The sequence below is a fragment of the Protopterus annectens genome, chromosome 10.part0 (genome assembly GCF_019279795.1).
Source record: "Protopterus annectens isolate FY-2018-M chromosome 10.part0, PAN1.0, whole genome shotgun sequence".
In the NCBI taxonomy this organism is placed as follows: Eukaryota; Metazoa; Chordata; order Ceratodontiformes; family Protopteridae; genus Protopterus; species Protopterus annectens.
Window position 1 is genome coordinate 49,361,105 of NC_056744.1, and position 11,289 is coordinate 49,372,393.

General features: G+C 35.9%; 1 protein-coding gene across 3 annotated transcripts in view; it reads left to right on the plus strand.

Moving 5' to 3' along the window:
* SEPTIN9 (septin 9) overlaps positions 1-11,289 on the plus strand; it is a 2,307,078-nt gene that overhangs the window by 1,313,199 nt on the left and 982,590 nt on the right. The window lies entirely within an intron of this gene.

Consider the following 11,289-nt stretch of genomic DNA (forward strand, 5'->3'; position numbering starts at 1 on the left):
ATTTGTGAATATTGATATTATTTATGCAGAACTGTATGTTATGTACTGAGCTAAAATGCAACTGCAGCATGCCCTGCTGACTTAGAACAGAAATACATATAAACTATATACCTGTTCAACTGTATGTTTTAACAGTAGAAACAAGAACATAAAAGGGCTAACTTGCAAAGCGTAATAATACTTGAGGTTAAGTTACTTTATAGCTGGGCCATAAACAAGATATGTTATCTCTCAGTTTCAGTGTAGCAGATAGAATATTATTGTATTGTCTTGGAGGGAAGTAATTACTACGTTTAAAATGTAAAGTGTTTTTGTTGTTTTACAACTTCCAAGTTCTGAGAAAACATCTGAGAGATATGTATTTTTAACACATAGATGTTAAATTCTGTTAATTTCTGGTTTAGCTTGGGAACGTAAGTGACAAAAATGATGCCATCCAAGCCAACCCAGCAGTAATATTTGATATTAATTTAAGAATTCTCTCAGAGACAGACTGTGCATTTTGTAGTTTGTCTTGGACCTAGCAAGAACATCCACTCATCATCATCACCATCTGTACTTGTCTTGCTGTAAGTAAGATTTAGGGCATAGTATCTCTTTTACAGACAGAAATATAGAAAAGATTAGTTTAGATGTTTTCTGTATTTATCTGAGACTGTTCTGCAATGTTGTTTTAAAATATTTCCAGTGATTTTAATATCTGAAGTTACTATGTTGATTGACTGAGTATTGCCTTGTTCTTTTATTATTTATTATTAAATATATTTAAACCTATCTTTGTGGCTGATATTTGTGAGACATATTTAAGCTGTTAGAATACTTGCATATGCATTGGGAGACACTGTACAGGCCACTCCTAAATAGCCTTGCAAGTTTTGATCAGACTACCATTTGGATAATAGCAACATTACACAGTAGGATTGAACACCCTTTGGCAAGAGCCTTAAGGTAGTTGATAAGTAGTGGATGGTGACAGCTGGAACTACCTTATAGTCTGGACAGAAAGGGGCATAGCTAGTAAACTAGTGCCAGCCTTTTCCAGATGTGTGTTTGTGTTTCTGTATAAACCAAATCTCAAATTGTGTGTGTGTGTGTGTGTGTGTGTGTGTGTGTGTGTGTGTGTGTGTGTGTGTGTGTGTGTGTGTGTGTGTGTCCGCTACATGGGCAGGACTTGAAGCACTGGTTAGACAGAGAGGGTGCTTGGGGGTATTGGCTTGGCCACTTAGCTGAGATCTCAACCGTATAACTGTGCCAGTGGGGAGTCTTATTGGCGATTTGGAGAAAGAGGGAGAAACCAGCCCCAGCCTGACTGTAATCTCTCTGTCCTCTTAAGGGAAATTGCACTTTACTGTGTGTGTACTTGTCATCCTTCCATTGTGTACATCCCTCACTGTTGCCAGTGGTGAGAATTGAGGCTCCTTGATTACTGGGCCAGTGCAGAGACATCACACTAGTCCCAACTGTGGTATAGGGGCATATTTAAGGTAATGGAGTGGTGAAGCACCTCTGAAAAATGCTTTAAGCAGCATTATAGCAAGTTTTGATATTTGCTGTTTTCTTCTAATGCTAAGCACAATTCAAGGTTTAAAGATTTGGCAAGCATATTTGTAGGTCTTGGGCTGTCATGCAAAATGTTTCAACATCTGAATGGGAAGACTTTGATAAGCTTTGTCTACAAGTGTCTGCAGAAATGATAAATGTGACTGAATAAATTTTCTGCAGTACAGGTTGTCTAATTCATCCTTTTATATATATATATATATATATATATATATATATATATATGTATATATATATATATATATATATATATATATAAACAATTTCCATGGCAGTGCTACATTTCAGTAGCAACAGTGATTTTTTTTTTTTATTTATTTTAAGTAACACTTGTAGTCTTTCTTTACTAAGCCACTATTACTTCCATATACATTTAGCCAGGATAGCATTTCTGTGACCATAACAGGACTGGAGCAGGAACTCCATAATCATATTTGGGGGGGGGGTGTCCTTTGATGTGGATGCTGTGGTAGCAGCTTCTTTGACTACTCATTGGTGTGGAATGTATTGTATACACACGCGCACGCACGCAGACACACACACACACACACACACACACACACACACACACATATATAATTTAAGGAAGGAATAGTAACTCCATAGTGTAAAGCAGGTTTCCATGGAACTGAACTGTGAGGAGCAACATAAAGTGTGAGTCAGTGCCATGGCAGTAATGGCTGCCCACTTTTGACAGAAGATTGGAAAACCAAAGTCATACAGACTAGTCTTTTGACAAAAGCAGGTTGTGTAAGTTATTCCACACCAATGAGTGGTCAAAGAAGCTATCACAGCATCTACAGCAAAGGACACCCCCCCCCAAATATGATTACAAAGTTCCTGCTCCAGTCCTGTTATGGTCACAGAAATGCTGTCCTAATTTCTTGATAGGAACCCCCACTCCCCCAGGCTAAATGTATATGAAAGTAAATACTGGCTTAGTAAAGAAAGACAACAAGTTTTATTTAAAATAAATTTTAAAAAAATCACCATTGCTACTGAACTGTAGCACTGCCATGAAAATTGTTTATGTTGTGCATTATGATATGAGAAACAAAATTAAAAAGCATGGTCATTTTGATGCATAACCTCGGGGGGGGGGGGGGGTTCAAAGACAGTGATTCAAAAGCACACGGCCAGTCCCAGGGTAGTTAATATGATTGTTTGGTAAATACAAAATGAATGACAGAGACTAGGATTCAGAAAAATTTGTCTTCTGTCAGTTCACATTTTCTCAAAAAAAGCGATTCAGAGACGATAATAACTGCAATAAGGAAGACCTCACTGTTGACTAATTCGCATGTCTCTAAGTCACTTGAATTTACAGCTCATGCTAAAATCACTTTGCAGTGCTAGTGTCCTCTGGTGGTCCATGCACCCCATTATTGCCACATATGTTTACCTGATCTCTTTAAAATTCATAAAGCTGCGGGTAAATCACTGAAGACTAAAGTCAGTCAGTTTTGCCAGATGTTAAGAGTTTCATACTTATTATTTTCAAAATGCACGCTGATGTAAGCACTGTTACTGTATTAACTTTTAAAGTGAATTTGAGTAATATTTAAAAATCATCCCTGATTTCTGCAATGTTTGTCTTCTTTAAGTATTACACAGAATCAGATTAAGAAACCACCAAGAACCAAAAACAACAAAAGTGCAATAGAGTTGTAGGTGAAGGATAATTAAATAAGTTAAAAACTGTTTTATTATCAAAATAACAAATTAAAGTGTTTCCACAGTTAAGAGCTTTTGTCTGCATCAACCATAAAACAGTCTTCCTCAAAACTCAGTTAACTGTGGAAACCTTTTAGTTTGAAATTTTACACACTCACCCATTCCTTCCCCTGACTAAATCTGTACTGGACTTCACCAATCTTTGTGTCTTCTCTCACTGACTATAAAAAAGATGACCACAGCATTTTTGCCAAGTTAATTCTGTCAACCAACCAATTTATGTAGCTGTTCTCTGAATTACACAGTAGTGGCAAACACCACAGCCATTTTCAGGAGAGAGCACATGGTTAATCCACATTATCTGCTCACATGGATTGCCTTATTACCCTTTAAGATGGCCAGCAGAATTTCCCTCCATAATCATTCTTTCTGCAAATGGATGGTATCTGGAGCACAAAGGGTTACCGTGGGGGGCGGTCAGTTGTGGTCGGACTTACCATTAGTAGTAACCTTTTCTGCAAACCAGAGACAAGTTTAGTTATCATAACTACTGTTAGTTTTCATGTTGTCCTCTGTTCTGTACTAGAGAAATAAAGGGGCTGAAATAAAGCATTTATTTAGAAATGGCACATGCAGATGTTTGTCCCAGATGGGAGAACCACTGTGTTACTGGAAGTCAGTAATTAAAGAAATTTGGCTTCACAGTTGTGGCTGTGGGTATTTGTTAATTCTAGACATTATACTATTTTGTTGTACACACACAACAGGAGGTGCATGTTTAGGTTGTAGGTTGTTCTGATGTTGAGTAGTTAAAGATATCTTTGGATATTACTTGGCAAAAGTATGATGACAGCCATAACAAATGCTTTTTAACTTATGGTGTTCCATACTTCAGTGCTAATCACATTTGCCAGTAAATCCTTTGGCAATTACAAACTGCAGGAGACTTCTAAGTGAATTTCCACTTCAAGAAATTCATACTGGAGATTAATTTCTGCTTTAGCTTCCTGGTAGAATCAGCCCATCTTTATATTTGTTTTTCTTGGCTGATATGAAAGAGCCGCATACAGAAAAGTAATGCATTTGATGTTCCAGTTTAAAAATAATTGAATGTTTTGTCATTTCTGTGGACATTAGCATTTCCAGCAATATTGTTCACTGGTATGGTTTTGCTGAAAACGATTCTTTAGCATCTTAGCTTTACATCTGTTTCCATTTAACATTTCAATGTTGTTTGTAAGCCTGCTAGCTTTACAGCAGCCCTGTACTATTGTCAGAGTAGTAGATGTTGCAATGAAAAATAAGTAGTGTGTGTGTTAAACATAACAACTTTGTGTATATTACTTGGTCTTTACTTACCAAAGTGCTTTGTTTCTTTCAGATTTGGAATGAGCTACTTACCCCCCCCCCCCAAAAAAAAAAAAAAATGCAGGCTTTTATCATCATGATGTGTGCATGCATCATAGCCCAAGCATCTAAACCTCTTAACCCATTTACATGTAGACATCACTGGAAAAGAACTAGAATCAGCAAGCTCAGACATGCCTTCTTCTTACTATCTTTGGCAGATTATTTGTGCATACTGACAGTGTGACTGAATTCTGTCTTTTATATACCACTTTCTGTGACTGTATGCTGTACTTGTATATTATGTAGGTATGTGTGTTTGTATGCAGTATGCTCTGTAAAATGGTACTGTTCACTGCAGTCTATTCTAACCAAAATCCGTTTGTCGATAGCAGGAAATTTTGAATGTTGGAACAGTGTGGCATGTGCTTGCTGTTATGCCAAACAATTTGACATTCGAATGAAACAGAGTAAGAGCTAAGTAAGGAGATATACTTAGTGGTGCGTGTGTGTGTATGTCTGTGTCTCTGTCTGTGTATAAGTATTGGAGTACATGTGTGAGTGTCAGAGATGGCCTGTTCTCTAATATAATTTTTTATTGCTTTTAGATCTTTATTTAGATCAGTCATATGATACAATATTATTACATCATTACAAAGCCATATGTTTATTTTTGAAAGTCATAAACATTTCTGGAGTCTCTTTTATGCATCCTTATTTTATATCTTGATCTTGTAGTCTGTTGTATGCACATGTTTAACCAAACCCAGAACCTGTAAAGAACATGCTCACATGCTACTGAGAAACATATGACAAATATTAACATTAAGCAAAGAACAAATATCAACTCCTGCAGTAGCTGGAAACAAAGAAAATTGGCCACTAGAACCTAAACAGTAGTACCAAGCTGAATAATATTGAGCCTTACTCCAACACTAAAAAGTTTACAAAGCCAAACAATCATAGTAAAGGTTTGGTGACTTCCTTAAAATTCTGCATATGATAAATCATATTCATCCATGCCTGCATGCATGTTTCATGATATCAAATCCTGTATAAAAACATACTGTAAAGATATGTTCCTCAGTATTGCCAATGCTGTGAAATAAAAGGAAATAAACTGTGGCACTAACACAGTAGTATCTGACTGTAGTTCTCTATAAGGTCTCTAAAGAGACTGTTCTAGAGCATGGCAGTTTATGTTAAATATGCTCAAGACTTTCTGTTGCCCAGAATATGTTATTAAGCACATGTGTAGTCAATCAGTACTTATGTCAGAGTCCCTGATCACACTATAAATACTGAGAAGTGCATTGATAACTTTACTCAACATATAGTCATTGGTCGTAGACAGCAGCTTCACTGTGCCAGCCTCCCTCACCTAGTTCTATTGTAATAGGCACTAACAATAATGCCGTATGATAAGCACCCAAGAAAGTGAGATTGCACCTCACAGGAAGAAACCCTTGCTGTTAGCAGTGACATCCCCTTGGTGTAGGAAATCACTTCAAGATTGAAATGAAGCCACAATTCTCCATTGGTTCAAGTTAGACCTGATATTTTCCCCTCAGAATGAGAGATTTGTTCTCGAGTACTTAGCTGAAAAAAACTAATATACCTGAAGACTGTCATCAACACCTCCCCTTCAAGAGCAGCCCACACCAGCCAGCATTTGGAGTAACAGCTAGTAATTCAGTTAATAAAGGTTGTGTTAGCCTAAATGACAAATGAAAAAAAAGAACATGCATTAATGTTACAAACTGCAATAAAGTGCCTTTGTGTACTTAACGCTTGTGACTGCCTAAGAGCTTGTGCTTATTTTTCATTGTAGATTGTTGTTCCCTTCATACTCCTTTGCTAGGAAAACTTTAAGCAGGTCACCCTCTGTATGTTCTCATGGCAACCAACACATATACGGAGAGAGACCCAATGACATTCGCCTTTTCCAGTTCATATATGTTTCGGAAAAATGCTGGTGTTTAGTGTATGATAAGGAAAGAAAACATAGAGAAAAGCCGAAGATGAGGAAAAGCAGTTCAAACTGCAAAGAAAAGAAATGTATCAATGCACTTGAGTTTACGCTTAGGGGTGTGAATTTCAATCTCTCTTTCATGTAACTGCAGGCACTTTGAGAAACTTGTGAAAGTAGCATATAACATCATAGCAGCATCAGTCCCTGTAGGACTCATGAAAATCGCTTGTGTTCCAAGAGTAAGTAGTTTCACTCATTAATCTGCTTTAATATCAAGCACAGTAGTGAGTGAACCCAGGGAAACATTTTCCAAACTTTAATTTTTGTTTTACTTTCAGAAGCAACCTGTTTAATCAGCTTTACCTGACAAATGACAGCAAAATGTCAAATCTTTTACATCTCTTACACCTTCTGCACATGGAGCACACTGTTTTGTCTCAGCATAATGATTACACCTTGTGCATATACCAAGATTATACTCTTTTTCTCATTCAGTCTCTTACTGTGACAGCATTATAGTTTTTTAAACTTTCTATTTTCCTTGCATTTTACCTTACTCACATTTGCCATGCTTAAATTAACATTTTGCCTCATTACTAATTCTGCCTATCTGTCAATTTGATTGGCTTTTTCTTAAGTTAAAGGTGTAGCTTTTGAGACATCTACTGCAGCTAGGTCAATAACAGTTCCAACGTTTTCATCTTTTTCTTTGTCATTAAACCAACAATTTTAGCCAGTTCATAAAAACGCCTTACAAAAGTTTAATTGTTGATTTGTACACATCTGTGGATGCACATACTTTTGTGTATGCTTTTTTTTTTAGTAGAAAATGTTAAATGAGCTTACTAATTATAGGCTCATACGTAACACTCTGGCTCTGTGAGAATAAAAAGAAATTGTATATCGCCTTCATCTATTTGCTCACTGAATATAACAAGATGCTCCCCTAGATTTTTTCTGATTCTTTATCTAAGCTGGTTGCCAAGGTGAGGTGTGTAAACTTTTTATCCAAGCAGGCCTGCAACATGATTTTAAGAACTGAAATGGCACAGTTGGGTTAAACAGTATTTTTATTAAAATTCAAATTTTTGGGAGGGTGGGGATGGATAGATGAGATCAGTAAGATGACAACTTTGTGAAGTAAAATGAGTTATTTTCAGTAAACTGGCCTTCTCTGAGCTTGACAGATACAGTTTGGTTCACTGACATGATTTTGCCCCTGGTATGATATTTTCATCTTTAAGTTTTGAAGATCCTAGTTCTGACACCATGTTACAATGTGCTGCTTTTGTTAGCCAGTAATACTGAATGGTAGTACTGTAAATGTCAGGACACACCAGCATTTTTAGTACATCAAGTGACTTTTATTCTATACAAAATGGCAACTCAGTGGAACCTGTGTTAGCACTTTTGTCATCATTAGCACACTGGTATTAGGCTCAAGATACAATGTATTATGAGATGCATACAGTCTAACAATGGCAATACCATACAACAGTCTTACAACAGCAATACTGTAATATTGTATGCATTATGAGATGCATACAATCTTAAAATGGCAATGCTAAACAATAGTCTTACAACAGAGGTAGTGTAATACTGTATGCATTATGAGATACATACAGTCTTACAACAGCAATACTGTATAACAGTGAGAGGCATATTTGCATGCTATAACCTTAAAAGGTCTTAAATACACTGTGCAAGTAATCTAACAGAGTATAATTTTTTATTTCTGTGCAATATCCACTGATGTTCAAACAGCGTCCTATGCAATAAGTAACAGCTGTGAAATTCGTGTGCAATAAATATTGTGTTTCCTTAGACTAGTACCAACAGAATCCTGTGCAATAAGAAGTAGCTGTGGAATTCTGTGCAATACATACTGTGTCTCTTTAGCTTAGTAAACATCTGTTGATATGTAAAACAGTAAATATTGTGTAGTAGAAATGTCTAAATGTAGTAATGTGAATTGTTGTATGTGTTAGATGTTTGCACATCGAGCCTGGAATAACATAAATTTCATTCAGTTGCACTTGTTGTGGAGTCAGAATGACAGTAAAGTTTACTTTGACTTTGACTTTGTCAGTCTTAAAGTGGCTGTTAATACACATTCACACACTAACAGCTTTATCTTACTATCCCAGGAATTTTGCATTGCTTCCAGTATCCTAGAAAGTATCCATCCCCCGTCAGCTTCATTGAGTAGTTCATCCTCTGATGTTATTGTAATAAACAAATAATCTACAGTGTGCTGCCAGCAAAGTCCCCAGGAGGACATTTTGCACAGAATTGACTTCTGCTTACTTATCTATGAGGTCATTTAACAGTATTTGTCATACTAAAGTATTTTCAAAACAGTCATCAGCTAGTTTCATGATATTCAGAGTACTTCTTAAAGAGCTCAGTTGAAGACATCAGCAAATGGCAAGTAGGTAGTGAACTTTAAAACCTCCAAAATCCAAGATACAAAAAACTAAGAAATGAAAACAAAAACAACTGGCAACTTCACTGAAGATGAAATCCACAAAGTTTAATGAAGTGCTTTTCATCCAAAAACTTCTTTGAACTTCATCAGATACTAACATTTACAAAAACAAGTTTAAATAGTCATGTTTAACCATGATTAAAATCAGCTGGTCTCTCCATCTTAAAATTTAAAGGAATAGAAGATAGCATTGTGAACATAATATGCATTTTCCTGTTCTTTAAAACTGCCTTATTTAACAAGCAAGTGAATACATTTATCGCAGCAGCAATGTGGTGAAAATATTATATGAAAATTGTGTAAAAATGTAAAGAGTTTCCTCATTTATCTAACCTTACATTATAAACATTTTCCAATGAAAAATTAATAAGTAAAACATAATTTCTATAATATTGTTACTACAATATTTCATCTCATTAAATTTTTCAGTTTTAAACAACATGTGATAGAAAACATGTCGTTCATTCCTGGAACGTTATAAGCATTGAGACGAATTTGCCAGAGCAATTCCAACTTTTCTAATAATAAGGTGAATGGACCCCCTCTTGGATTACTGTCGACTTGATCAAGTATCCAGAATTTAAATGCATGTTCTGGATATTGTTCTATATGCTTTGCTAAAGCATTGTCCAGTTTGTGTTTATTGATACAATATATATGTTCTTATATGCAGTCTCTCATTCTACGCTTGTTTTTACCAACGTAGAATGAATCACATTTTTGACATTTACTCACATATACATTCATTTTGGAGTTGCAATTAACTTTCTTCTGTTACTCAAATGTGTGTTGTTTATGTGCAGTGATGCACCTACATGAATGTATTTGCAATAGGGGTAACTACCACATTGTTTCATCCCTACTGCATATGATTGGATCCTGCACTCACCTTCAAATATATTCTTGAGTGTTCTACCCTTCATAGTAATGAATCTTGGTTCTGTACCCAATTTGTCCACTATTAGTTTGTCCTCTAACAGAATATTCCAACTTTTTATCAGTATGTTTTTTTATGTGACGATAATCAAGGTTAAAAGTCATAATATAGCTCATTGTGAAATCATTTTGGTTCGTACCTGTCCCAATGATTGTGCCCTGGACCTGATTTTCCATATCAACCTGACTGTCATTCATAGAATAGTCATTTAACCCAGTAGGGTGTTGTATACTCAGAATGGGTATGTACACACCATTAATTGTTTTCTGCACTACTTCTTCTTTTAGTTTGTTAATCAAAGTACTCGGGTATGCTCTTGTTATGAATAATTTTTTCAAGAACTGGCACTCACTATGGAAGTCCTCATCTGTAGACTCCATTGTTTATATGTTTATAATGTAAGGTTAGATAAATGAGGAAACTCTTTACATTTTTACACAATTTTCATGTAAGATTTTCACCACATTGCTGCTGCGATAAATGTATTCACTTGCTTGTTAAAGAAGGCAGTTTTAAAGAACAGGAAAATGCATATTATGTTCACAATGCTATTTTACCTTCTGTTCCTTTAAATTTTAAGATGGTGAGATCAGCTGATTTTAATCATGGTTAAACATAACTATTTAAACTTGATTTTTGTAAATGTTAGTATCTGATGAAGTTCAAAGACGTTTTTGGATGAAAAGCACTTCATTAAAGGTAATGCACTTTATCTTACACTGGAACATTTTTGGACCACTCCTAGTACCCCGAAGAGTCTGTAGTTTCTTTGGACAGCAGTGTAGTGTCATTGGAGCTTATTTCCACTCTACCAGAAATCCATGAAACAGCATTAAGCTTTGACAGATATTGTTACTGTGTGGCCTAAAAATTGGTCAAGGAAGTCAGAGAAGAACTTGAAAAGTGGCTGTATGAATGCTAGATTGGAGGACTATATGTGGATTATGAATAGGGTCACTGCTCTGGAGGACATGATATTACCAGCAACAACATTAAGAGGCTGTATCTTTCCTCATTTTATTGGAAATTATTTGCCAATGTAAATGTTATAAGAAGCCAAAGTGTAGATTACATGTGCATGAAAAGAACCACTTGAGTAACTCTTAAACCACTTAATAGTTGTTAGGGTGAGGCTTAGGTTGTGCTGATTCACTAAAGTGGCCTTCAGAAGTGTCTGCCAGGGACACTGTGGGGAAGTAAGAGTACAAGACCTAAAGCTGCTTGTAGGAAGAGTAAGAGAGGAGAGCAGTAGATAAAACCACTGTTCCTGAAATCTGACAACAAAAAGAAAACTAAACTGTCAGAGGAAGA